General features: G+C 49.2%; 1 long non-coding RNA gene across 1 annotated transcript; it reads right to left on the reverse strand.

Moving 5' to 3' along the window:
• Positions 1-13,732: 13,732 nt before the first annotated feature.
• On the reverse strand, positions 13,733-26,555 carry LOC138845281 (uncharacterized). The gene is made up of 2 exons (XR_011382203.1): positions 26,169-26,555; positions 13,733-16,898 (listed from the first exon to the last, which is right to left on the reverse strand). It is a non-coding gene; the product is annotated as an uncharacterized lncRNA (long non-coding RNA).
• Positions 26,556-27,123: the final 568 nt, after the last annotated feature.

Consider the following 27,123-nt stretch of genomic DNA (forward strand, 5'->3'; position numbering starts at 1 on the left):
AAACTTAGGAGGGAAGAAACGGGAAGAAATGGGAAATTACCGGAGAGAGAGACTAGCAAACAGCCTAGGGAAAAGCCGGACGAAAAGGGTGCCGGAAGAAGCTATTGAAAGCCTAGGCATAGACTCGGATACGGACTACGGGGGGAAGCTGGGAGAAATCTCTAAGGTCGAAAGCGAAAGTGAAAGCTAGAACAAACTCGGATGCGGACTGTGGGGAGAGGCCAGGAGAAATGAGGGAGGAATATTGTTGGAGGAAAGCTTGGGGAAACATACCGGGTAGAGAAAAGTGTTAGGGAAATTGAAGCCGCGGGGGGCAGGCCGAGGCTGAAACGAAAGCCACTTTGGGATTCTCAAGTTAGCCCGGGAATAGGGGGCGAAAAGTTAAAACCAGAAGCTGAAACGTAAGCCAGATTGGGATCCGTCTGATTAGCCCGGGGAGCAAAGGACGGGAAGCCAAATCGTGGGGCGGAGACGTAAGCTGGGTTGAATTCGCCAGGCTAGCCCGGGGAACTTAGATTGAATGCTAGTGGCGGACACGTAAGCTACGCTGTGTGACTCGCAGAGGCTGCCGTGCGCAGAGAGAGCGTGCGGGGCACAAGTAGATAGGGAACGGGGCTGGCGTGAGGCCGTGGTGCAGACGCGAAGGGCGTGGAGACCGCGGAGTGCGCGAAGCCAAGCCGCGCAAAGCCGGGAAGCTGCGCAGATGAGAGAGGCGCGGGCTGAAGCGGCTCAGAGCCGGCAAGGCGCCAAGAAGCAGCCTCGGGGCGGAGCTGCTGGCAGGGCGAGGCGCCGGGAAGCTGCAGGGATAAGAGAAATAGAAGTTTAGAAGTAAAGTGAGAGAAATAGGAATGCTGGAAGATAGAAGTAAAATGGGAGAAATAGGAATGCCCGGAGATAGAGAAATAGAGAAATAGAAAGGCCTCCCCTCAACATGCCAATGAGAAAGCTTGGATTCGGTCTGCCTGATTAAGTGAGGCGATGAGCACCTGCGGGCAGCTAGCAGCTTATGCGCCGCAGGTCACCGAAGACAGGCACGAATTAACATCAGTAAGGCTTCCCCACAATACAACAATTAGGAGGCTTGGATTCGGTCTGCCTGATTAAGGCGGTAAGCGCCAGCAAGCAGCTCGACCAGAGTATGAGCTGCAGGTCACCGAAGATAGGCACGAACCAACACTAATAAGTCTCCCCCACAATACGGCAATGAGAAGGCTTGGATTCGGTTTGCCTGATTGTTAGGGCTTATAAGCCCCTGCAGGCAGAGCAAAGCATGCGCTGCAGGGCACCGAACACAGGCACGCATCAGCGCCTAAAAACCTCCTCACAACATGGCGAAGAGAGGACCCGGATTCGGTTTGCCTGATTGTAAGAACCTGTGGCAACTCTAGCAAGTAGAGCAGAGTGTGTGCTGCGGGACACCGAAGACAGGAGCATATCAACGCCAAAAAATAAAAAGAAAGGGGGATCTGTGGGGAGCAAACCGGACTAGACTGAGTTACTGGAATTAAGACTTATTCTATGCATCTGCTCTCCCACAATATGGCGCTGGGAGAGAAGTAAACAGCTTCCGCACAGCTGCCTCCAGTTCAACCAATAAACTGTAGGACTTGCTCCTGATTGGAGAGCAGCGTACTCGGCGTGTGGGCAGCCGAGTTGGGATTGGCGGAGGAGGACTATAAAGGAGGAGAGAGACGGCATGCACCAGGGAACATCTAAGGGGAACATCTAAGGGAACACCTGTGCAGCCCCCGAGAAGAGCCGGCCGGCGGTGTGCCGCTCCCCTGCGGAAGTGGGGAATGTGGCCAGGGGGAACTGCCCTTCCACGGAGGTGGAAGGGATAGTAGCCAACCCGGGAAGAACCAGCAGCAAACCCGGGGAGGGCCGAGCAGACGAAAGAACAGCGCAGGGTCCTGTGTCGTTCCTCCACGAAGAGGGGGAGCGACATAATGGTGCCGTGACTCGGATATGAAGCCTAGGCAGGGTTTGGTGTCGTTCCTCCGCGAAGAGGGGGAGTGACACTCTTCCAGTCCACTCTGCTGTGGCCCGGGAGGGCAGTGAAGGATGGCCCAAGTGCTTGGGCCCCTATACCTGCATGGGAGGCCGGGAAGAAGCACCTGGCTCCTGGCTTTGGATCGGCATAGTTCTGGCCGTAGCGGCCATTTGGGGAGTGAACCAATGGAAGGAAGACCTTTCTCTCTGTCTCTCTCTCTCTCTCTCTTTCTCTCACTGTTTGTAACTCTACCTGTCAAATAAATTTAAAAACCAATAAATGCTGATGAGCATATGGGGGAAGGGCACCCTAATACACTGTTGGTGGGAATGTAAACTAGCATAACCATTCTGGAAAACAGTATGGAGATTCCTCAGAAATCTGAAAACAGATTACCATATGACCTAGGCATCCCACTCCTGGGAATTTACCCAAATGAAATGAAATCAGCATTTGATGAGTTATCTGTACCCCTATGTTTATCACAGCTGAACTCATAATAACTAAGATATAAAATAAATCAGATATCCATCACCCAATGACTGGATAAAGAAAATGTGGTTTATATACACTATGGAATACTGCTCAGCCATAAAAAAAGAATGAAACCCTGTATTTTGCAACAAAATGGATGCAACTGGAAACCATTATACTTGGTGAAACCAGTCCCAAAAAAGGCAAATATTTTATGTTTTCTCTGATATGTGGCACTTAGTATAGAATACAAAAAATTTGAATAGGAATGAAATGGATGTCTTCTCATGACATGACTATTTTTTTAGCCCTTGTTTATACTCCTGTGGAACTGTGATCTTCCTGCTTTTTGCTTGTTGAATATTATGGTTAGTGGTGAATTAATCCTGAGATTATAGAATGGATTGAAACTACAGCTTTGTGAAAATTAAAGGAAAAAAAGAAAGGAGGGAAGGAGGGGGTTTGAGGAGGGGGAGAAACAGAAATACGGTCACCATCTTAGAACTGTACCTATGAAATACATGAAATCTGTTCTCTTTATATTTTTTAAAAGATTTATCTATTTTTTTGAAAGTCAGAGTTACACAGAGAGAAGGAGAGGTAGAGATACAGAGAGAGGGGGCCCTCATCCGCTGGTTCACCCCCCAACTGGCCGCAACGGCCGGAGCCACACCGATCCAAAGCCAGGAGGCAGGAGCCCCCTCCATGTCCCCCATGCAGGCACAAGGGCCCAAGGCCCTGGGCCATTCTCTACTGCTCTCCCAGGCCGCAGCAGAGAGCTGGGTCAGAAGTGGAGCAGACAGGACCTGAACCGGTGCCCACATGGGATGCCTGCGCTACAGGCAGCGGTCCCACCCTCTATGCGACAGCACTGGGCCCTGTTCTCTTTATATTAATAAAAAAATTTTTTTAACTTAAAATGGCCCAAAAAGGGAAAAAAAGAGAGAGAAAAAAAAAACAGGGAAGGGAAGGGAAAGGAAGGGGAGGGGAGGGGAGGGGAGGAGAGGGGAGGGAACAAAGCCGGAGCCATGCATCAGGGACCATTTCAAATGTGTTTCCATCCCTCCTGGGCTTTCTCTTTTTGTGACTGTCCACAGAGAGAAGCAGTCCCCTCTGCTTGTGACAGCTGGTTTAGAAGGTAAGGGAAAATGTCGGTGCTGTGGTGTAGTAGGTTAAGCCCCGGCCTGTAGCACCAGCATCCCATACAGGTGCTGGTTCCTGTCCCATCTGCTCCTCTTTCAATCCAGCTCCCTGCTAATGTGTCTGGGAAAGCAGCTGAACATGGCCCATGTACTTGGGCCCCTGCACCCACGTGGGAGATAACGAAAGAAGCTCCGGGCTCTTGGCTTCAGATCAGCCCAGCTCCAGCCATTGCAGCCATTTGGGGAGTGAACCAGTAGATGGAAGACCTCTCTCTCTCTCTGTCTCTCCCTCTCCCTGTTTGTAACTCTATTTTTCAAATAAACAAATTTTTTTTTGACAGGCAGAGTGGACAGTGAGAGAGAGAGACAGAGAGAAAGGTCTTCCTTTACCATTGGTTCACCCTCCAATGGCCACCACAGCCAGCACGCTGTGGCCAGCACACCGCGCTGATCCGAAGCCAGGAGCCAGGTGCCTCTCCTGGTCTCCCATGCGGGTGCAGGGCCCAAGCACTTGGGTCATCCTCTACTGCACTCCCGGGCCACAGCAGAGAGCTGGACTGGAAGAGGGGCAACCGGGACAGGATCCAGCACCCTGACCTGAGCTATAATTTTATAATATAAATTATAAAGTAGCAACTATACAATATAAAAGACAAAACCATAGTAAATATATAATAAAATATTACACTATAATACAAAGTCCCATGCATATCTCAGAGAGAGAGAGATAATAAAACCAGATTCTATAGATACCTCTTAGATGAAAACACACTCCCCTATTGGGCAACAACACTGAACCTGTAGTGTTGCCTGGCACTGTTCCATCCAATAGCCAAGGCCACAAATGTCACATTCTAGCCATTTCAGGTTCAACCCCACTCAGGCATTCAAAGTTTCAATATGAAGATTTTGGACATACAAGGCAACAACACATAATCTATGTCAAGCCTCCCGACTGATCAGTTTGCTGACTCCTGCTCATTAGTTCCATGTCAATAGACAATAGGGCAAAATGCACAAACTGACCTGAAAGCTGTGAGTGGCATGGCTTAATGATGTTCACACCCACTGACCACATGGAGTCCAGGGCAGAGCCGCAGTAACCACCTATCCACAGACTGCGGGAGTCCATCTGAGCATCTGCCCACATCCACTGTGCAGACGCCATCTGTGCGTACCACTTACTCCTCACCTAAACACTCGTGGATTTTCATGATGAGGCCATTAAACCCATGACTTTTTTTTTTTTTTTTTTTTTTTGACAGGCAGAGTGGACAGTGAGAGAGAGAGACAGAGAGAAAGGTCTTCCTTTGCCATTGGTTCACCCTCCAATGGCCGCCGCGGCCGGCGCGCTGCGGCCGGCGCGCTGCGGCCGGCGCACCGCGCTGATCCGATGGCAGGAGCCAGGAGCCAGGTGCTTTTCCTGGTCTCCCATGGGGTGCAGGGCCCAAGCACCTGGGCCATCCTCCACTGCACTCCCTGGCCACAGCAGAGAGCTGGCCTGGAAGAGGGGCAACCGGGACAGAATCCGGCGCCCCAACCGGGACTAGAACCCGGTGTGCCGGCGCCGCTAGGCGGAGGATTAGCCCAGTGAGCCACGGCGCCGGCCCATTAAACCCATGACTTTTGAAAAACTTTTTATTTGAGAGATCTTCCGTCTGCTAGTTCCCTCCCCAGATGCCTGGGAGCTGGACCTCAATCCCAGTCTCCCATGCAGGTGACAGGAACTCAATTACTGGAGCCATTCTTGCTGCCTCCCACAGCCTGCATTAGCAGAAAGCTGGGAGCCAGCAGCCCGAACCCGGAATGGAAGACCGGCACTCCAGCGTGGGATGTGAGCATCTTACCTCGCAGCCACATGCCCACTCCCTGGTTGCTTGTCTGTTGAAAGAGAAATATCTGAACATGGGTAAAACAATTAAAAGGCTGCAAAAAGGAACAAAATTGAAGAAAGTTACTCCCTCTTCCCAGCCAGTCCCTCTCGCCAAAGGCAACCAGAGTTGGCAGTCAGAGACGAAGCTGAAAGGGTGCGAGGGTGCTCTTCTGACGCCGTGCTGCCTAAAACACCCCTTAGGTTTGACTGATGATGGGGGGAGCGCATAACAAGATCCCGAGGAAGTAAGCTCTGCTCCCAGGAAAGGAGAGGGCCATCCTGCCCTCTCACAGCCCCACCCACATCAGCCTCTGCAGGAGCCCCCAGGCCCCAGGCCCCAGGCCCGAGATGGGGTAGGGCACCACTGACAATTGTTATCAGCATAAAGGTGCCCATAGAAATGCTTGCCAGGGCCGGGGCTGAGCCTTGGATCTACAGCTGCATGCATTTCGCTGTCTCGGTGGTCATCCCAGACAGAAGGCGTGGAGCCTGCCACCAAACAGGATTTCCCATGAGCCCTTTCCTCCAGTGCCTTTGGTATTAGCGGATGAAGACAGCCTGGGACACCTGCTGCATGAGCAGGGGAGGTGTGACGACACGCATCTGGACTCCAAGTCCTGTCACATCTCCTTCACCCCTCAAAGCCCACAAGAACTTCCTCACATTGGTTCAATCACAAACATTTACCAGGCATTACCAGGACCCTGGCCTCATACTATCAGCTTAGTTTATTTACTCCTATCTGACGTCACAAAGATTGGAAAGTGGCTTACAAAGCAATACACGATGAAAAAGCAAATGCAGCCGGCACCATGACTCACTTGGCTAATCCTCCACCTGCGGCGCCAGCATCCCATATGGGCGCCGGGTTCTAGTCCCGGCTCTCCTCTTCCAGTCCAGCTCTCTGCCATGGCCCAGGAAGGCAGTGGAGGATGGCCCAAGTGCTTGGGTCCCTGCACCCACATGGGAGACTGGGAGGAAGCACCTGGCTCCTGGCTTCAGATCGGCACAGCGCTGGCTGTAGTGGCCATTAGGGGAGTGAACCAACGGAAGGAAGACCTTTCTCTCTGTCTCTCTCACTGTCTCTCTCTCACACTGTCTAATTCTGCCTGGCAAAAAAAAAAAAAAAAAAAAAAAAAAAAAAAAAAAAAAAAAAAGCAAATGCAAAGTATAAACCAGACGCAGAGGGAGTACCCATGAAAACACAAGATCCAGACCAACACAGGCAATGAGAACACAGTGGTGTTGGGTTAGCACCCACCTGGAGACAAAGGCTTGAGGGACAGGGGCGCCTTCACGGATGCTCTGAGATGGTTCTGGGTTCTCTGCCCTGCTTCCTAACTGACAGCCACAGATTAGGGCCACGACCAGAACTGCCAGCTTTGCCCCAGGTTAATAGCACCCGCCACAAACCCATTTCCGATTGAACAAGGCAAGTCTCTGAATATGGAACATTTAAGGAAACAGTAGGTCAATAACCAACTCTGGTTTCTACCGATGCCAAGTTCACACGGGTGTCCCATGTTCTATCAGGCCCACACCACGAGAAGTGATTCATGCAAAAATCATTTCCAATTTCATTGATTTGATATGTGCTCCTATAAAACATGATTTAATGTTTTAAAAATTTAATCTACCAAGACAGTGTTAGAAACATGTCCATATCCTTTCACTGAATCACAGAGAACCAGTGTTCAACTTCTGACCTTCTCTCTTCTCAAGAAACACACATGCACGCACAGGAATGCTGCGGCCAGGAGCAGGGCGCTGAGCGTCAGCCCCCCAAAGAATGTGGCAGTGGGATGCACTCGCAGCTGCTGAGGCGAGAGCCAGCCTGCAAGTCCATCCTGTGCAGTACAATAGGTTTGTCTACCCACAGACGTGTGTCTCCGTGCACATGTGTGTGCAGACGTAGAGCCTATGTGAATTTCCAAGCGCAATGTCATCACCAAATCAGAGCAGATTGTCCTGCGAGGACCCTTCCCTTCACGACAGATTGTCAGTCCTGTCAGACTCTCCTGGAGGGTTCTGAACAAATGCCAGGGCCCAGGCCCTCCCCTGGAGAATGACTTGGGCGGCCTAGCACGGAGTCCAGCATGAGTAAGAGCTTTCCAGAGGATTCCAAAATGTAGCCAGCGTTGACAAACATTGATTCAGGATGGTCCTTATAGAATTATAGCATTTAAAGAAACTTTAGAGAAATTTAAGGCAAATGCTGTTACCTTGCCTAGTTTCCAAAAACCTAATGATCTCTGTAGCCTGAAACATACGAAATGTCCAGAGGCACCTGCCATTCACCCACAGGTACAACTCCCCGCACAGTCACCCCATTCACTGACAGGTACAACCCCCCGCACAGTCACCTGCCGTTCACCCACAGGTACCACTCCCCGCACAGTCACCTGCCGTTCACCCACAGGTACAACTCCCCGCACAGTCACCCCGACACCTCGCTCTCTGCCTGCTCTGGCTTATCCTTTGGGGCTCAGAAATGCCCTCCCTTCTTGGGCAAAGCCCTTCCCGACACTCTGGCTGGCCAGGCCTGGGGACCCATAATCAGGGTCCATAATCAAGACAAAATATTCACAAAACATATCTAATAATGGACTGGTATCCGAAATATTAAAAAAAATTATTGAAAACAGACAATGAGAAAACAAAATACCCAATTTTAAAAATGAGCAAAAATCTGAACAGATGCCTCACCCAAGAAGATAGTCAGAGGGTAAGTGAGCACATGGAAGATGCTCCATACCACGTCCCTTGGGAAATACCAGTGAAAACAAAACACCACTACACACCCATTCCAGTGATCAAGACCACGCTGCTGGGGATGTGGAACTAAAGTACATTGCTGATGGGAATGGAAAATGACACAGGGACCAGCACTGGGCGCAGTGGGCGAAGCCACTGCTCGCCACATCGGCATCCCATAGCAGAGTGTTGGCTTGAGTCCCCGCTTCCCTACTTGTTATCCAGATCCCTGCTGTGTGTCTGCAGGCAGCAGACAATGGCTCAGGGACTTAGGTCTCTGCTGCTCACATGGGAGACCCAGATGGAGTCCTGGGCTCCTGACTTCAGCCTGGCCTAGCCCTGGAGGTTGCAGTCACTTGGGGAGTGAATCAGCGATGCACAAAATCTCTTTCTCTCTCTGTCTGTTGCTCTATCTTTGAAATAAGTAAACCTTTTTAAAAAGAAGAAAAATGTTATAATCACTTTAGAAGACAGTTTGGTAGTTTCTTACAAAATTAACGTCATCTAACCATACAATCTAGCATTCATGCTCCCTGGTATATACCCAAAGGAGTTCAAAAAAAATACTTATTTCCACAAAAAATCCACACACAAAAGTTTATAGCAGCCTTATTCATAATTGCCATCAACTGTCATCAGCTGGGGCCAACATTGTGGCGCATAAGGTTAAGCCACTGCCTGTGATGCCAGCATCTCATGAGTGTAAGTTCAAGTCTTAGCTGCTCTACTTTCAACCCAGCTCCCTGCTAATGAGCCTGGGAAAGCAGAGGAAGATGGCCCAAGTGCTTGGGCCCCTGCCACCCACATCAGAGACCCAGATGGAACTCCAGGCTCCTGGCTTTGGCCTGGCCCAGCCCCAGCCATTGCCACCTCTTGGGGAGTGAACCAGCCAATGGAAGATCTATCTATCTATCAATTGATCTACCTACTTATCTATCTTCTATCTTTCTGTCTCTGACTGTCCCTCTCTGTAGCTCTGCCTTTCAAATCAATAAATAAATATTTTAAAAAATTATAATCAACTATGATGTTCTTCAATATGTTCATGATAAAGTGTTATGCATCCAGACAATGGAATATGACTCAATGATAAAAGAAATGAGCTATCAAGCCATGAAAAGATAAAGAGGAACCTCAGGTGCGTCTGAAAAGGCTACGTCCATATGATTGCAATTCTGTGACATTCTGGAAAAGGCAAAACTATGGAGACAGGAAAAAGATCATGGCTGCCAGATGGGTGATTAGGTGGAGCACAGGAGATGTTTAGGTCATGAAACTATTTCATATGACACTGTCATGGTAGATCAGTGGCATCGTAGATTTATCAAAACCCATAGAACTTTATGTAAACAGTGAGACCTAGTGCAAACTATGGGCTTTATTTAGTTAATAATATGTCAATATTGGTTCATCCAATTTTTTTTAAGATTTATTCTACTTGAAAGGCAGAGAGAGAGAGAGATTGACAGAGAAGAGAGGGGCAGGGAGGGAGGGAGGGAGGGAGAAAGAGAGAGAGAGAGAGATCTTCATCTGATGGTTCACCTCCCCAAATGGTACCAATGGCTGGGGCTGGGCCAAGCCAAAGCCAGGAGCCTGGAACTCCATCTGGGTCTCCATGCGGATGGCAAGATGCAAGTACTTGGGCCATCGTCTGCCGCTTTCCCAGGCACAGAAACAGGGAGCTGGATTGGAAACAGAGCAACTAGTACTTGAACTCACACTCATATGCCATTTGTGGAGTGAATCTGCCTTTCAAATAAATAAACCTTTTCCCAAAAAAAAATGGTAATGATAGTGAAATGAGGGGAGGGGCACAAGGGGAATAATACAGGAATCTTTCAGTTTTTGATCAAATTTTTGGTCTAGGAAATAAAGCCCATTTGTTTAATTTTTTTTTTGTTGTTCTGTTTTCTTTTTTTTTTTTTTTAAACTTTTATTTAATGCATATAATTTTCCAAAGTACGACTTATGGATTACAATGGCTTCCCCCCCATACCGTCCCTCCCACCCACAACCCTCCCCTTTCCCACTCCCTCTCCCCTTCCATTCACATCATGATTCATTTTCGATTATCTTAATATACAGAAGATCAGCTTAGTATACATTAAGTATGGATTTCAACAGTTTGCTCCCACACAGAAACATAAAGTGAAAAATAATAGATGATTTTTTTTAATGATGATGAAATCAGAGCAGACCTATTGTCATGTTTAATCCCAGTGAGAGTCAAGTTGGGAATTGATAATTTCTTTTTTTTTTTCTTTTTTTCTTTTTTTTTTTTTTACAGAGGATCAGTTTATTATGCATTAAGTAAGGATTTCAACAGTTTGCACCCCCATAGAAACACAAGTGAAATATATTGTTTGAGTACTCGTTATAGCATTAAATCTCAATGTACAGCACATTAAGGATAGAGATCCTACATGAGGAGTAAGTGCACAGTGACTCCTGTTGTTGACTTTACCAATTGACACTCCTGTCTATGGCATCAGTAATCTCCCTATGCTCCAGTCATGAGTTTCCAAGGCTATGGAAGCCCTCTGAGTTCTCCGACTCTTATCTTGTTTAGACAAGGTCATAGTCAAAGTGGAGGTTCTCTCCTCCCTTCAGAGAAAGGTACCTCCTTCTTTGATGACCTGTTCTTTCCACTGGGATCTCACTCGCAGAGATCTTTTGCCAGAGTGTCTTGACTTTCCATGCCTGAAATACTCTCATGAGCTTTTCAGCCAGCTCCGAATGCCTTTAGGGCTGATTCTGAGGCCAGAGTGCTATTTAGGACATCTGCCATTCTATGAGTCTGCTGAGTATCTCACTTCCCATGTTGGATCACTCTCCCCTTTATTTACTCCATCGGTTAGCGTTAGCAGGTACTAGACTTGTCTATGTGTTCCCTTTGACTCCCAGTCCCTTCACCATGACCAACTGTGAACTGAAACTGATCACCTGGAACAGTGAGATGGCATTGGTACATGCCACCTCGATGGGATTGAATTGGAATCCCCTGGTATGCTTCCAACTCCACCACTTGGGGCAAGTCAGCCTGAGCATGTCCCAAATTATACATCTCTTCCCTCTCCCATTCCCACCACCATGTTCAACAGGGATCACATTTCAGTTAATTTTCAACACTTAAGAATAACTGTGCATCAATTACAGATCTAAACCAGTCATATTAAGTAGAACAGATAAAAAAAACTACTAAGAGGGATAATGTATTAAGTTGTTCATTAACAGTCAGGGCTATGCTGATCAAGCCACCATTTCCCATAGTGTCCACCTCACTCCAACAGGTTTCCCTCTTGGTGTTCAGTCAGTCGTCACCGATCAGGGAGAACATATGGTATTTGTCCCTTTGGGACTGGCTTATTTCACTCAGCATGATGTGTTCCAGATTCCTCCATTTTGTTGCAAATGACTGGATTTCGTTGTTTCTTACTGCGGTATAGTATTCTAAAGAGTACATATCCCATAATTTCTTTATCCAGTCTATCGTTGATGGGCATTTAGGTTGGTTCCAGGTCTTAGCTATTGTGAATTGAGCTGCAATAAACATTAGGGTGCAGACCGCTTTTTTGTTTGCCAATTTAAATTCCTTTGGGTAAATTCCAAGGAGTGGGATGGCTGGGTCGAACGGTAGGGTTATCTTCAGGTTTCTGAGGAATCTCCAGACTGACTTCCATAGTGGCTTGACCAGCTTGCATTCCCACCAACAGTGGGTTAGTGTCCCTTTTTCCCCACATCCTCGCCAGCATCTGTTGTTGGTAGATTTCTGCATGTGAGCCATTCTAACCGGGGTGAGGTGAAACCTCATTGTGGTTTTGATTTGCATTTCCCTGATTGCTAATGACCTTGAACATTTTTTCATGTGCCTGTTGGCCATTTGGATTTCCTCTTTTGAAAAATGTCTATTGAGGTCCTTGGCCCATCTCTTAAGTGGGTTGTTGGTTTTGTTTTTGTGGAGTTTCTTGATCTCTTTGTAGATTCTGGTTATTAACCCTTTATCTGTTGCATAGTTTGCAAATATTTTTTCCCATTCTGTCGGTTGTCTCTTCACTCTCCTGACTGTTTCTTTTGCAGCACAGAAACTTCTCAATTTGATGCAATCCCAATAGTTGATTTTGGCTTTGACTGCCTGTGCCTCCCGGGTCTTTTCCAGAAATTCTTTGCCTGTGCCAATATCTTGAAGGGTTTCTCCAATGTTCTCTAGTAACTTGATGGTGTCAGGTCGTAGATTTAGGTCTTTAATCCATGTTGAGTGGATTTTTGTGTAAGGTGTAAGGTAGGGGTCTTGCTTCATGCTTCTGCACGTGGAAATCCAATTTTCCCAGCACCATTTATTGAATAGACTGTCCTTGCTCCAGGAATTAGTTTTAGATCCTTGATCAAATATAAGTTGGCTGTAGATGTTTGGGTTGATTTCTGGTGTTTCAATTCTGTTCCATTGGTCTATCCATCTGTTTCTGTACCAGTACCATGCTGTTTTAATTACAACTGCCCTGTAGTATGTCCTGAAATCTGGTATTGTGATGCCTCCGGCTTTGTTTTTGTTGTACAAGATTGCTTTAGCTATTCGAGGTCTCTTGTGCCTCCATATAAATTTCAGCACCATTTTTTCCAGATCTGAGAAGAAGGTCTTCGGTATCTTGATTGGTATTGCATTGAATCTGTAAATTGCTTTTGGGAGAATGGACATTTTGATGATATTGATTCTTCCAATCCATGAGCATGGAAGATTTTTCCATTTCTTGGTATCCTCTTCTATTTCTTTCTTTAAGGTTTTGTAATTTTCATCGTAGAGATCTTTAACGTCTTTGGTTAAGTTTATTCCAAGGTATTTGATTGTTTTTGTAGCTATTGTGAATGGGATTGATCTTAGAAGTTCTTCCTCAGCCATGGCATTGTCTGTGTATACAAAGGCTGTTGATTTTTGTGCATTGATTTTATACCCTGCTACTTTGCCAAACTCTTCTATGAGTTCCAATAGTCTCTTAGTAGAGTTCTTTGGGTCCCCTAAATACAGAATCATGTCATCTGCAAAGAGGGATAGTTTGAGTTCTTCCTTCCCAATTTGTATCCCTTTAATTACTTTTTCTTGCCTAATAGCTCTGGCTAGAACTTCCAGAACTATATTGAATAGCAGTGGTGAGAGTGGGCATCCCTGTCTGGTTCCAGATTTCAGTGGAAATGCTTCCAACTTTTCCCCATTCAATAGGATGTTGGCTGTGGGTTTTTCATAGATTGCTTTGATTGTATTGAGGAATGTTCCTTCCAAACCCAGTTTGCTTAGAGTTTTCATCATGAACGGGTGTTGTATTTTATCAAATGCTTTCTCGGCATCTATTGAGATAATCATATGGTTTTTCTTCTGCAGTCTGTTAATGTGGTGTATCACATTGATTGTCTTGCGCACATTAAACCATCCCTGCATACCAGGGATAAATCCCACTTGGTGGATGATCTTTCTGATGTGTTGTTGCATTCTATTGGCGAGAATATTAGTTGTTGTTCTGTTTTCAAAGGCCCTCACCCAGCAGCTAGACTCAGGTGCACCATGCCCATGCCCCCAACTAGTTCGTGGTTGGAGAAACTCATGGGATGAGTAGGTTGAAGGGTCTTGTGTTTGGACGTCCTCACCCCTTCGTTAACTAAGCTGCCTGAGGGGGACCTCCCTGCAGCCATGCTGGACTGAACGCCGTGACCAAGCAGGACAGAGAGAGCTGCAGTGATGACAGAGAGCTGGAGACAGCGCAGAGACCGAGATGAGATGCCCGGAAGACTTGTCACAGAGGCAGCAAAGCCACGCCTGGACTCCTCTACCTGCTTTGTTTTTCTGATTTACTCGAGCCTTCTTTTTATCATCTGCAATGTGACTTTTCATTTTCCTGTTGTCCAGAGAATTTTCTGGACCCCTTGAAATAGCAGCCTAAAGGTTAAAAATGTGGGCCCTGGAGACAGCGACACTAACTCTGGACTGTGCCATGTAGGATGCACCTGATGACCTCATGTGTGTGTGGGGGGGGGTGATCGTGGTGTCTCCACTGGGGTGGGAAATGAGACAATGCACATGAGGGCTGAACCCAGCAACAGCTTGGAAGCGATCGCATAATAAACGTTGGCTGTTACATTTATACTTCCAAATCCCATGCTCATTCCACAATGTCACAAGGCCTCTCCTGCAGCTGACAGATGGTAATGATTAACACTGGGAAACAACTGAAGATAAGAGATACTCTCTGATGCTGTCACTCCTATCCCTTAGCAAATCACTTTGAAGGGACCCCAGATTGGACTTCTCAAATTCAGTCATTTTCAAAGCCCCACTTTGCAGATCACCACCAAAGTCCCAATCCACTGGAATAAAATCAATGAATTTTTATAAAGTGGGTCAACAAAAGTCATTACAGCAATGCCATCCAAAGTCATGAGAGGGTTTACCCTGGACAAAAATCACACAGCAGAGCAAGTTTGTTCTCAACATTTCCCCTTCTAGGAGCCACCTCCACAGCTAGCTCCTCTGGCGAGGTGGCTGATAAATGTTGAAGATTCTGGGCTTCCTGGAGGGTCTGATCCAGGTCCTTAAGAACCAAAAGCTCCTTGGAAGTACGGGAATGAACATAGCCTCTCTGGCTATTGCTCGGAAGAGTCTGGGACAGCAGTACCTTTTCAGGACTCCTTACATCCCACCAGCATGACTGCCTGGCTGAGGTCACCTTGTAAATTTCACACCGAACCCTCTTAGAAACAGAGCGGACACGACTATGTTCCCAGGAATTCCATTCCATAATCCTAACACCGAAAATCTTCCCCAGGTGTCCTCTAATTAGTTCTCAGCTTTTGACCACAATTTTCCCATTAGCATTCCAGATGTGTGGTCGGTGAGCTGATTCCGGGTCTGAGGCTGGTTAACTGAGCCTACAGGTGTTGCAGATAAATCTGGAGACTAAAAAAGCAACAAGCATGCAGTACTAGGTGCTTATCTTCATTATTGCTGGTGCTCAGCCAAGAAAGAGGGTGGACGCCCAAAATATTAATGAGAAGTAGCTCCAGATTGGGAAAATGCAAATAACGTTTCAGCTGCTGATTTTCTGTCCGTCAATGACCCAGCGAAGCTGAGTGAAGGAGCAAATCCATCTCTGCCATTTCCAAGCACTCCATTAGCCAGGACAACCAGTTGGAACTTGGAACCATGCTTTATTGTCCCCCGCTTTGCCCATTAATAGTAGCAGGAGGACAATAATTCAAAATAATTACAGAAATGAAAGGTAGTAATTAGCGGTACAAATTAGCTATTAAATGATTCAGAAATTTCAAAGTGAGACAACGACCTTTTCACTTCTTATCTGGCAGTGACAAATTGGGTTCTGATTTGAGAGGAAAAACAAAGCACTCCAACACTGTATGGATTTGCTTCACCTTCCAGGGGAGCTGGGCTGAGTTCATCAGAAACATGGTAGACAGCATGAATTTTGGGATGGTCTTCAACGGCTTGTTCACCTGCTACCCGGACGGGTCACTTCCTCTCCAGCCTGTCCTTTGTGCCTTCTCTCATGGAAATAAGACAGAAAAAGGGGGAATTCCTACTGCATGTATTTCATGAAACAAGTTGGTGTTATCATAACACAGGTTTATTAGATCATTCCCCACTCTGATTAAAAATTATTGGTTAAATATACCTGCAGGCTGCCTGTACCTTAACTCCTCTAACCAGTAACTTAACTTTGTGACAACCTGGCACCGCAGTTCTAAAAACTTTGTCAAGTTATCCTGCCTGTTCACCTGCTGAGCAAAAACATGATTCCACTCACCTCTACCCACACACTAACACAGGGCAGTGCTACACACGCCTTGCATTGCCCCTTCTCTGGGAAAAGGCATCCTCAGCTCTACAATTGCATGTTCTTCCTGTAGTGATGTAGTCTCATTCGTCACCTCAGTCACCACGTATTTGCAATGTCACTTTACTTTAAGGCCCAAGATCGAGACATGAGAAAAACACGGTGCTCTGGGGCCAACACAGAGAGAAAGGAGATTGTCTTCTCAACACAAACCAGCGAGTGAACGCAGAAGTGGCTCACATGATGCCTGTTTGGTTCCTGCGTGAGAGCAGAGTAAGAATCACCAACCCTCAGTGGAGGCAGAAAGGACCTTAGATGCAACTGAGTTAGGCACCCTTGTTTATCATGAGGCACGAAAGCCAAGAGGAGAGAGTTTTGCCCACCACGCTCCAGCTGATCAAGGGCAAGCAAATCTGTGCTCCTGGGTCAACACCTGATCACGAATCCGGAGCTCACTGTGCCTCACCTGCTGTTCTTTCACCCCCAAGCCATGAACACGGTCAACGTGCACTGTCTGTGGACTCCACAGGTATTTGCAAGTTAATCTACTCACTAAAACCCCAAGGCCAGTGCTCTGCGTGCACTCACGGCTATCCACAGACAAGCAGAGAGCAGCAACAGGTCTGAGTCACCCTACAGGTCCACATCCAGCTGAAGCCTTGCATGGCCTTCTTGTTTCAGCTCTCACGTTGTAAGCTTGTGTCCTTTTCATGGTCCATTGGATGCCACGCTTTGCACGGATGGTGATCTCATTCTTTAAAATGGCATCGTGCTGAAGTGCTGCCCAGGGTGGGAAGAACAAGAAGGTTGGGCTGTGCCTTATGAAGAACCTGTGAATATTGAATAAGCTTCATGCAGGCGTAAGTTCTGGTGCTGTGGGCAGTGAATTGCATGTTAACGATATACTCATATTGCCCCTAGGAATGATGGTTCAATGTTCACTACTTTGCTGTCCACGGCAACTATCGGAACATAGCTACCGTAATAAGGAGACTCCCTGGTATATCTGAACAGGCCCTCAACACAAACAGCCCGCAAAACAGCAACATTAAAATAATGCAGGAAAGGTAGGTGATCACGTCCACGCCATGGGCAGGTACATCCGAGGGGTGAGGCAGAGGGCCAGAGTCCCTGCAGGCACTGACCCTTATCCAAGGGTCTTAGCTTCTCAGTGCTTATTGGACAGAACCAGGTCCCTCCGCGGGGCCTTCTGTAAGTCTACTACATGCCTGTTCCTGAGCACGTGACAGGCCAGCCTCAGAACCATCTCTTTGTCAGATCAACAACGATTTCTGAAAACAAGCAGAATCATAAGCATCGAAATTTCAAAAGTGTGTGCATGAGCCTCCTGTCTCAGATTCTACCTAAATGAATGCCGTTCTCTTGAGGCTCAGTGAAAGCCTTCTGTTAGCTGAACCCTGGCTCTGCCCTAGTCTTTGATTCTTGCCAGTAAAACAGACCAAGGAGCCCTAAGACGTCACGGTAAAAAGCACAGTCGTTGAAAGCCATACCGATGCTCTGCATTTATGTACGTGCTTCCCAGAAAGACACACAAATGTTCATACACACACAGTGAGTATTTTAATATACACCAACCATCAGCAGTGGCTTTACACACAGGGTGTAAATGTGCATTCTACATTGTTTATTTCTGCAATATTTGAATTCTTTGTAAAGCTTTTATTACTTTGGTAAGCAGTGGGAGGAAAGAGACACATTTCATCAGTAAACAACTCCCATTCCCAGGCCTCTGGTAGGCACACCAGGTACAGACCACTCCACAGCGCTTCCTTCATCCTTATATTTAGCAAACATGGGATGCCAATGGCCTATTTGAAAATTCTCATTAAAGCTTGAGGAGAGGCCTCCGTAAAGACGTTTGCAGCCTCTAGGCTTGATGGCATCGGTTTCTGCTCGACAGGCGCCTCCTGCGGCAGCTGTTGGGCAAAGAGAGCTCAAGCCTGCGCCAATGAGCTCACCCGCCTGCAGTGTGCGCTGTCGTCCTGCCCCACGCCCCAGGGACGGGAGCTCAGCCCTGCGTCACCCATTCCAGCAGCCATCGTGGGAGCCCTGGAAGAAGCTCCTGGTGTAGGCCTGGCCCAGCCCCAGCCCTTGTGCTCATTTGGGGAGTGAGCCAGCAGATGGAAGATCTCTCTCTCACTCTCTTTAAAAAAAGAAAAAAAAAAAGATAATAAATCTATGCTGTGTGTATTCTGCCAAAAATTTTGTAAAGAAACTAACGCAAACCCAGTGGGGATTTGATCCAATACAATCAAGAGAAGGAAGAAAAGATTTCAACTGTACATTTCATAAAGACATATTCTCCATAGGCATTTTGTTAACTATTTGTGTCAAATAAGACTTGGCATTCATTCAGCCTTTATGCTTGTCGCTCCCCCTCTTCGCGGAGGAACGACAGTAGACCCTGCGCTGTTCCTTTGTCTGCTCGGCCCTTCCCAGGTTTGCTGCTGGTCCTTCCCGGGTTGGCTGCCGATCCTTCCACCTCCGTGGAGGGGCGGTGCCCCCTGCCACTTTTCCCACTTCCGCGGGGGAGCGGCACACCGCCAGCCGGTTCTCTCGGGGGCTGCTCAGATGTTCCTGGTGCATGTTGTCTGTCTCCTCCTTCATAGTCCTCTTCCACCAATCCCAACTCTGCTACCCACACGCCGAGTACGCTGCTCTCCTCCAATCAGGAGCAGGTCCTACAGTTTATTGGTTGAACTGGAGGCAGCTGTGTAGAAGCTGTTTCCCTTCTCAGCGCCATATTGTGGGAGAGCAGATGCATAGAATAAGTCTTAATTCCAGTAACTTAGTCTAGTCCGAGTTGCTCCCCACAATGCTGTGACAGGCACTGGACTGAACTGTTCACATGCAGTATTTTGTATCATTCTACCAAGGAAGAGAAATTGGATACTTCAGTGTTCATTTTATAGACGGTGAGAGTGAGGCTGGGAGAGGCCACTCAGGTTCACAAAGGCTGCCCAGTGTCACGTAGGTCAAAGGTGGCAGAGGCAGTAACACAGCGAGAGCATCTGGCCTGGACCCGGATGTGGACCTTACTGGTTCTCACTCGCAGAAGGAATACTCAGCTGCCTGCGGTTCCGGACGCCAGGGCCACCATGGAGTGAAATCCTGGTGTGGCTATAGTGGCCAGCCAGTCTAGTGATGACCAGTAGGGGTGACCGGGTGCTGGCGACCACTGGGCTTCTGGGAAAATAAGGCCCTGATCCCTCACCTGCTGCTGGTCACACAGGTGTGGTCACCCTGTGATGCTCTGAACCGGGCCCTGCACACCATTCATTCAACCCAACAATTCAACATGTCACCTTGGCATGATGGTTAAAAGTGTAGGTGTTTGTATTGCATGTGCCAAATGTAAGTAAATGTGGATGCTTCTCCTCTACAGATGGGCCTTGTGGAATACTTTGAATCCTCCACTGGTCTTAGCCAAAGAATCAAGATACTCTTGTGTCCCTGGAGGCACTGAGACAAATGTAGAATCTCCCTTCCTCACCACCCACCCCACCCCTGAACTGCCATGAACACGCCGGAGGCCACCCGCCGGGAGCACAGAGGAGACTAGGGATCCAAAGTTAGAATCACCTCCCAAGCAGCAAGTCACTGCTCCTCTCATTGGTCCCCAGAGGCCCTTGTTTTATCTCTTCCTCATGACTCTGAGTTCATCCCCCGCTCTCTGGCCCATCTGAGCTCACTTGGCAGCTACAGAGATGGTTTCGGCAGGCAGACGGCTTACCAGTGCCAGCACCTCCTGCTACCCAGCCCCACCCACGGGAGCTGGTCTCACTGCAAGCGGGTGCAACCCAGGAGAGTGAGGGTCTTATCATCAACAAACGGGAGGCAGTCGCAGGAGGAACACCCAGCGCCCCCGCCCTCTGCTGGCTGGATCTCTCAGAGACTGAGTCCCTGCACCCAGAGAAGTCGCTGTTCATGCACACATTAGGGACTCCTGTCCTGTCCCTGTCTCAGTCCCCACTTCTGCACTTGTACTCCTGACCCTGACTCCCAGGGAAACTGCCTGTGCTCAGAGGCTTGTCTCAGGGTCTTCTTTTTTGTGTTTGTGTTTTTGTTTTGTTGGGTTTTTTTGTTTTGTTTTGTTTTTTGACAGGCAGTTAGACAGTGAGAGAGAGAGACAGAGAGAAAGGTCTTTCTTTCTTCCGCCGGTTCACCCCCCAAATGGCTGCTACGGCCGGTGTGTTGCACCGATCCGAAGCCAGGAGCCAGGTGTTTCCTCCTGGTCTCCCATGCGGGTGCAGGGCCCAAGGACCTGGGCCATCCTCCACTGCCTTCCCGGGCCACAGCAGAGAGCTGGACTGGAAGAGGAGCAACCGGGACTAGAACCTGGGGTGCCGGTGCTGCAGGCGGAGGATTAGCCAAGGGAGCCGTGGCGCCGGCCATCGGGGTCTTCTCTGGGGAGCCCAAATTCAGACAGGCTGTCATCTGTGCTGTACAGATGAGAGGGGGCAGGGAGAAGCAGGGCCTTGCTCAGCGTGAACTTGCTTTCTGTGGACTTCCTGCAGAGATTTGGGGAATTGTCCCTTGTGCAATCCAGAGCTCTGGGAGACACTACAGATGCAGAGTCCCTGGCCTTGGATCCAGGTGCAGAGAGACCAGCAGTGCCACCGAGGTGCCAGGGTGGGCACACCTCAAGCCTCCATGGGTCTTCGTTCCTGGGGACTTAATCTACGCCCAGCAGGCAGTGGCACTACTGTAGCTGCTCACCCCTCCTCCCAGACAGCAAAAACCCTGACTGCACAGATGGGCGAGTGGCCGTGGAGTTAAGATGACAGCTGGGACGGCCACCTCCCATGTCACCATGTCGGGTTCGATGGCACGCTCTGCCCATGGAAGACAGCAGCAATCGCTCATGTAACTGGATTCCTGCCTCCCCCATGGAGACCTGGGTTAAGTCTGCAGCTCCTGGTTTCAGTTCAACTGGATTGTTGCAGGCATTTGGAGAGGGAACCAGTAGATGACAGCTCTGTCTCCCAAATAAATAGCTAATTTAAAAAAAAAAAAAACTGACTGCAGAGAAGCAGCCAGACATTGTGGCGTCTGCCTTCTAAGCGGGCAGCCATGAGGCCACGGTGGCCTCACCGGGGCCCAGGAAGCCCCTCTTTTCACCCAGATAACACTGGACCTGGATGTAAATGTGCAAGACCCCCTCACCCAGAAGGCTCTGTCTTCCTAAACACAGCCAAGTTACCTGGGTAAAAAAACTGTATTCTTTCGTCTCCAGGGACCCTCATTTGAGTTGAGCTGCCCATCCCCCAGCTCCTGGACGCTGGTGTCCCCTAGGCTGTCTCTGTCTCAGGAGCATGATTACTGGTTTCTGCTGGCAGAATGTTATGAGATTTCTCATGAAAATATGCATGTTTAGTTTTCCTTGAAGAGAAAAAAATCGAAAGATCAGGCCACCCTGAGTCCATACTCCCATGTGGCAAGCATTGGCCAGAACCAAGCAGGGCTGCAGCCCCTCCTCTAAACAGGCCACGCCCTTCCGGCTTGCTTCAGTCCCCGCCCCTCCTCCCTGCTGCAAGGCACCAGCCTTGTCTCTCCTTGTCCTTATCTGCCTGACTCGTGGAGATGTAACAACCGGAAAACTTGTTTTAAAAAATCAACATGTTCATTTGTCCTATGTATCACGTTTCATTATGCATGCTGTTTCATTTGTGCCACTTGGAAATCAATAAAATTATACTCAAAAGGGAAATTCCAATCAAACATTTGGTTTGGAACTCTGAAGAGCCCAGTGCTCTCTTACCCTGAAGTAACCCTTTTTAGCCTCGGGATTCTACGCAGGGAGGATGCAGAGGACACGGTGCTGCTGTTCCTGGACTGTGTGGCTCTCTCTTCCTTCTCAGTGAGGGCTGAGCTTACTGAGACAGGGACGTGTCCCATTACGGATCACGAAACCAAAGACACACAACTTTGCAAAGTCTGTTACTTAGGGAGAGGAATTTCAGAAGCATGTAGAGGGGCCGGCGTTGTGGCGCAGGAGGTGAAGCCACCACCTGTGATGCCGGCGACCACATCAGGGTGCCAGGTGGGAGTCCCAGCTGCTCTGCTTCAGATCCAGCTCCCTGCCAGCGCACTGGGGAAGAACCTGGGCCTCTGCCACCCACAGGGGAGACCAGGATGGAGCTGCATTTACACACAGGTTGCAAGCCAAGAGACCAGGATGAATGAAGTTCCTGGCTCCTGGCTTCGGCCTGGCCCAGCAGCCAGTTGGGGAGTGAACCATCAGATGGACGCTCGCTCTCTTGCTCTCTCTCTCTCTCTGCCTTTCAAATAAATTGGTTTTCTCACAAAATATAAAATGCACAGAAAGAAAATGCTGTGAAGTGTTCCTCTGCAGAAACAAGTCAGATGCGTATTCAGCACAACAGGTTGTAAACAAAACCAAACCAAGATGTGCGGCACCATTTCATTTAGGTAAATCAAAACGCACAAGACAGAATAACTACTTACAAGTGTAAATGCCCTGGAGTCTGTCCACTGGGGAGGGGATGGAGACAGTGGGAAGGGGGAGAAAAGGACAGGGAAGAGGCGGCCTGTGGGGAGAAACTGGGAGCAACTCGGACTAGACTAAGTTACTGGAATTAAGACTTATTCTATGCATCTGCTCTCCCACAATATGGTGCTGGGAGAGGAGGAAACAGCTTCTACACAGCTGCCTCCAGTTCAACCAATAAACTGTAGGGCCTGCTCCTAATTGGAGGAGAGCAGCGTACTCGGCGTGTGGGTAGCAGAGTTGGGATTGGTGGAAGAGGACTATAAAGGAGGAAAGAGACAACATGCACCAGGAACATCTAAGGGAACACCTGAGGAACATCTGAGCAGCCCCCGAGAGAGCTGGCCGGCAGTGTGCCGCTCCCCTGCAGAAGTGGGGAAAGTGGCAGGGGGCCCGCCCCTCCACAGAGGTGGAAGGGACGGTAGCCAACCCGGGAAGAACCAGCAGCAAACCCGGGGAGGGCCGAGCAGACAAAAGAACAGCGCAGGGTCCTGTGTCGTTCCTCCATGAAGACGGGGAGCGACATAATGGTGCCGTGACTCGGATAGGAAACTTAGGAGGGAAGAAACGGGAAGAAGTGGGAAAATACCGGAGAGAGAGACTAGCAAAGAGCCTAGGGAAAAGCCGGACTGAACAGGTGCCGCAAGAAGCTATTGAAAGCCTAGGCATAGACTCGGATACGGACTGTGGGAAAGAAGTTAGGATTTAAAGTGAAAGCAAGAAGAAACTTAGACTCAGATACGGACTGCAGGTTGAAAGTGAAAGTGAAACCTAGAAGAAACTTAGACTTGGATACGGACTGTGGGGAGAGGCCAGGAGAAATGAGAGGGGAATGTTGTTGGAAGAAAAGTTAGGAAACATACCAGGTAGAGAAAAATATCTTAGGGAGGATGAAGCCACGGGGGCAGGCCAAGGCGGAGACGTAAGCCAGCTTGGAATTCTTCAAGTCAGCCCGGGGAGCAAAAGGTGAAAAGTTAAAACCAGAAGCGGACGGGTGAGCCAGGTTGGAATCCGTCAGATTGGCCCCGGGGAGCAAAGGATGGGAAGCCAAACCGAGGGGCGCAGACATGAGCTGGGTTGAATTCGCCAGGTTAGCCCAGGGAAGTTGGACTGAATACCGGTGGCAGAAACATGAGCTGGGCTGTGTGATTCACGGAGGCCGCCGCGCGCAGAGAGCGCGCGCAGGGCACAAGTAGATAGTTAATGTGGGGCTGGCGCGAAGGCCGTGGTACGGGCGCGAAAGGCGTGGAGACCGCGGAGAGCGCGCGAAGCCGGGAAGCGGCTCAGAGCCGGGAAGTCGCCGCGGGTGAGGCGCCGAGAAGCAGCCTCCGGGTGGGCGCTGGGAAGCCGCGGGGATAAGAGAAACAGAGGTTTAGAAGTAAAATGAGAGAAATAGGAATGCTGGCAGATAGAAGTAAAATAGGAGAAACAGGAATGCCCGGAGGTAGAGAAATAGGGAAAAATAAGGCCTCCCCACAACACGGCAATGAGAGAGCTTGGATTCGGTCTGCCTGATTAGTAAGACGATAAGCACCTGTGGGCGGCTGCAGGTCACCAAAGACAGGCACGTTATCAACACCAATAAGTCTCCCCACAATACGGCAATGAGAAGGCTTGGATTCGGTTTGCCTGATTGATAGGGCTTGTAAGCACCTGCAGGCAGTTCTAGCAGAGCAGAGCGTGCGCTGCAGGGCACCGAACACAGGCATGCATCAGCGCCTAAAAACCTCCTCACAACATGGCGAAGAGAGGACCCGGATTCGGTTTGCCTGATTGGTAGGGCTTGTAAGCACCTGTGGGCAACTCTAGCAAGCAGAGCAGAGTGTGTGCCGCAGGGCACCGAAGACAGGCGTGTATCAACACCAAAAATAAAAAGAAAGGGGGATCTGTGGGGAGCAACTGGGAGCAACTCGGACTAGACTAAGTTACTGGAATTAAGACTTATTCTATGCATCTGCTCTCCCACAATATGGTGCTGGGAGAGGAGGAAACAGCTTCTACACAGCTGCCTCCAGTTCAACCAATAAACTGTAGGACCTGCTCCTGATTGGAGGAGAGCAGCGTACTCGGCGTGTGGGTAGCAGAGTTGGGATTGGTGGAAGAGGACTATAAAGGAGGAAAGAGACAACATGCACCAGGAACATCTAAGGGAACACCTGAGGAACATCTGAGCAGCCCCCGAGAGAGCTGGCCGGCGGTGTGCCGCTCCCCTGCGGAAGTGGGGAAAGTGGCAGGGGGAACCGCCCTTCCACGGAGGTGGAGGGATGGTAGCCAACCCGGGAAGAACCAGCAGCAAACCCGGGGAGGGCCGAGCAGACCAAAGAACAGCGCAGGGTCCTGTGTCGTTCCTCCACGAAGACAGGGAGCGACAGCGGCCCCTCTCTCCCCAGCTGGTGGTGAAGAGGGGAACTCAAGCCTGCCCCGGGGCCCAGACAGCCAGGAGGAGAAACCAGGCTGGTGGCTCAGGAAGCTGCCCCTACACAACACTCTTGAAGAGAGAAAGGTGTTGGCGGCTTTCAGGCTTTTGTTTTGTGTGTAAATGCAAGTACATTTAAACTGCAAAGAAACCAAATGTCAAAACAAAAAAAAGCAGCAGCTGAGTCCCCAAAAGCGCCTGGATATATTCTCCTAGGGTCGTGGAACCGAAGCACTAATGTGGGGTGAACCCCCCAAGTTGCAGACGTCCATGGATGTGACAGTCCCTTGCTCCCCACATCCCCCATACCCACCATGTCCCCTACGCCACTGCTTGGCCATCCACAGTACACACTACTTTGCATCTCAGGCTGTTTTTGTTTTTAACTTAAGTAACCACTTTAGCCATGCCCTAAGCAATAACATGTGCAGAATCATGGTTTTGCTATACTATTTTCTTAACATTAAAATGAACATAAAACGACTAAAATTTTTTAACGTCACTCATGCCTACCCCAGATTATCTAACGTATTTGTTGGGGTAATGCTAACTGGAAAAACGTAAAGACATAGAATGTCTCAACGCAAGTGACCCAACATGCAGCCTGGCCACGTCCTCTACAACGGGGCAGTCCACGTCATGTCCGTGACCCTGGCCTTGGGAGGCAGGGAGCATGGAGAGCATGTTGGGGGTGGCATGGCCAGGCCTGAAAGGGCTGCCCATGGCGTGCACTCAAATCCTAGGCCAGAATCCAGCCGCATGTTCACCTCCACCCGCCAGGGAGGCTGGGATGTGCTGCAGTCTCCTGCTAGGCTGGATTGTGGTCTGTTTGTATCAGCCTGTTCCTCACTAGGGTCTGGGCATGCTCCTGCAACTCTGCCACCTCTCATGGTGCTGACAAGGGAGGCCAATCAAGTAGTCATTGACCAGGTGGTGGGGCGATCCCCGGAGCACGTGCCCTCTCACCCCACTTTCCCCAAGACCACGTGGTCCCCACCACAGCCACCAGAGCCAGTGCAGAGGGAAACAGGAGGAAGCAGTTGCATCCCAGAGCTCCCAGGAAGACCAGAGTCAGTCTCCTGGGGAACAGGAGTCTTTCCCAAGCAAAAGCAAAATTAAGAAATTTTGTCACAGTGACTCTCAAAAACACACAAGGGATGATGTTAGTGATTTTCTTGTCAGGGAAGAAAAAGGGCCAGGAAAACTTTCAGAAACACAGGAAAATGCTCCCAGACTTTGCATCAGAGCAGAGAGGAAGCGAGCAGATTCTGGGTGTAGACGGGAGCTTTGGAAGCCAGCGGGGCTGCAGGTTTTAGCTCGGCAGTTAAGAGGCTCACATCCCACATTCGGGCTCCTGGGTTTCATTCCCGACTCCGGCTCCTGACTCCAGCTTCCTGCTGACATAGAACCTGGGGAAGCAGCAGTGACAGCTGAAGTTCCACACTGGAAACCTGGGTTGATTCCCGGCTTTGGTTCCAGCCCATCCTTAGCCATTGCGGATGGGGAGCTAACCGGAGAATGACAGCACCAGCGCCCAGCGCCTTCTTTTTTTTTTTTTTTTTTTTTTTTGACAGGCAGAGTGGACAGGAGCCAGGTGCTTATCCTGGTCTCCCATGGGGTGCAGGGCCCAAGCACTTGGGCCATCCTCCACTGCCTTCCTGAGCCACAGCAGAGAGCTGGCCTGGAAGAGGGGCAACCGGGACAGAATCCGGCACCCTGACCAGGACTAGAACCCAGTGTGCCAGCGCCGCAGGCGGAGGATTAGCCTACTGAGCCATGGCGCCGGCCCCTTCTTTTTTTAAAGATTTATTTAGGGGCTATGCTATGGCATAGCCGCTTGTGGCACTGGTATCCCACATGAGCACCAGTTCAAGTCCCGGCTGCTCCACTTCTGACCCAGCTCCCTGCTAATGTGTCTGGAAAAGCAGTGGAAGATGGACCAAGTCTTTGGGCCCCTGTACCCGTGTGGGAGACTTGGAAGAAGCTATTGGCTCCTGGCTCTGGATCAGCCCAGCTCTGGCCGTTGTGGCCATTTGGGAAGTGAACCAGCAGATGGAAGATTTCTCTCTCTCTCTTTCACTCCAACTCTGCCTTTCAAATAAATAAA

This window comes from Oryctolagus cuniculus, chromosome 15, assembly GCF_964237555.1.
Source record: "Oryctolagus cuniculus chromosome 15, mOryCun1.1, whole genome shotgun sequence".
Classification (NCBI taxonomy): domain Eukaryota; kingdom Metazoa; phylum Chordata; class Mammalia; order Lagomorpha; family Leporidae; genus Oryctolagus; species Oryctolagus cuniculus.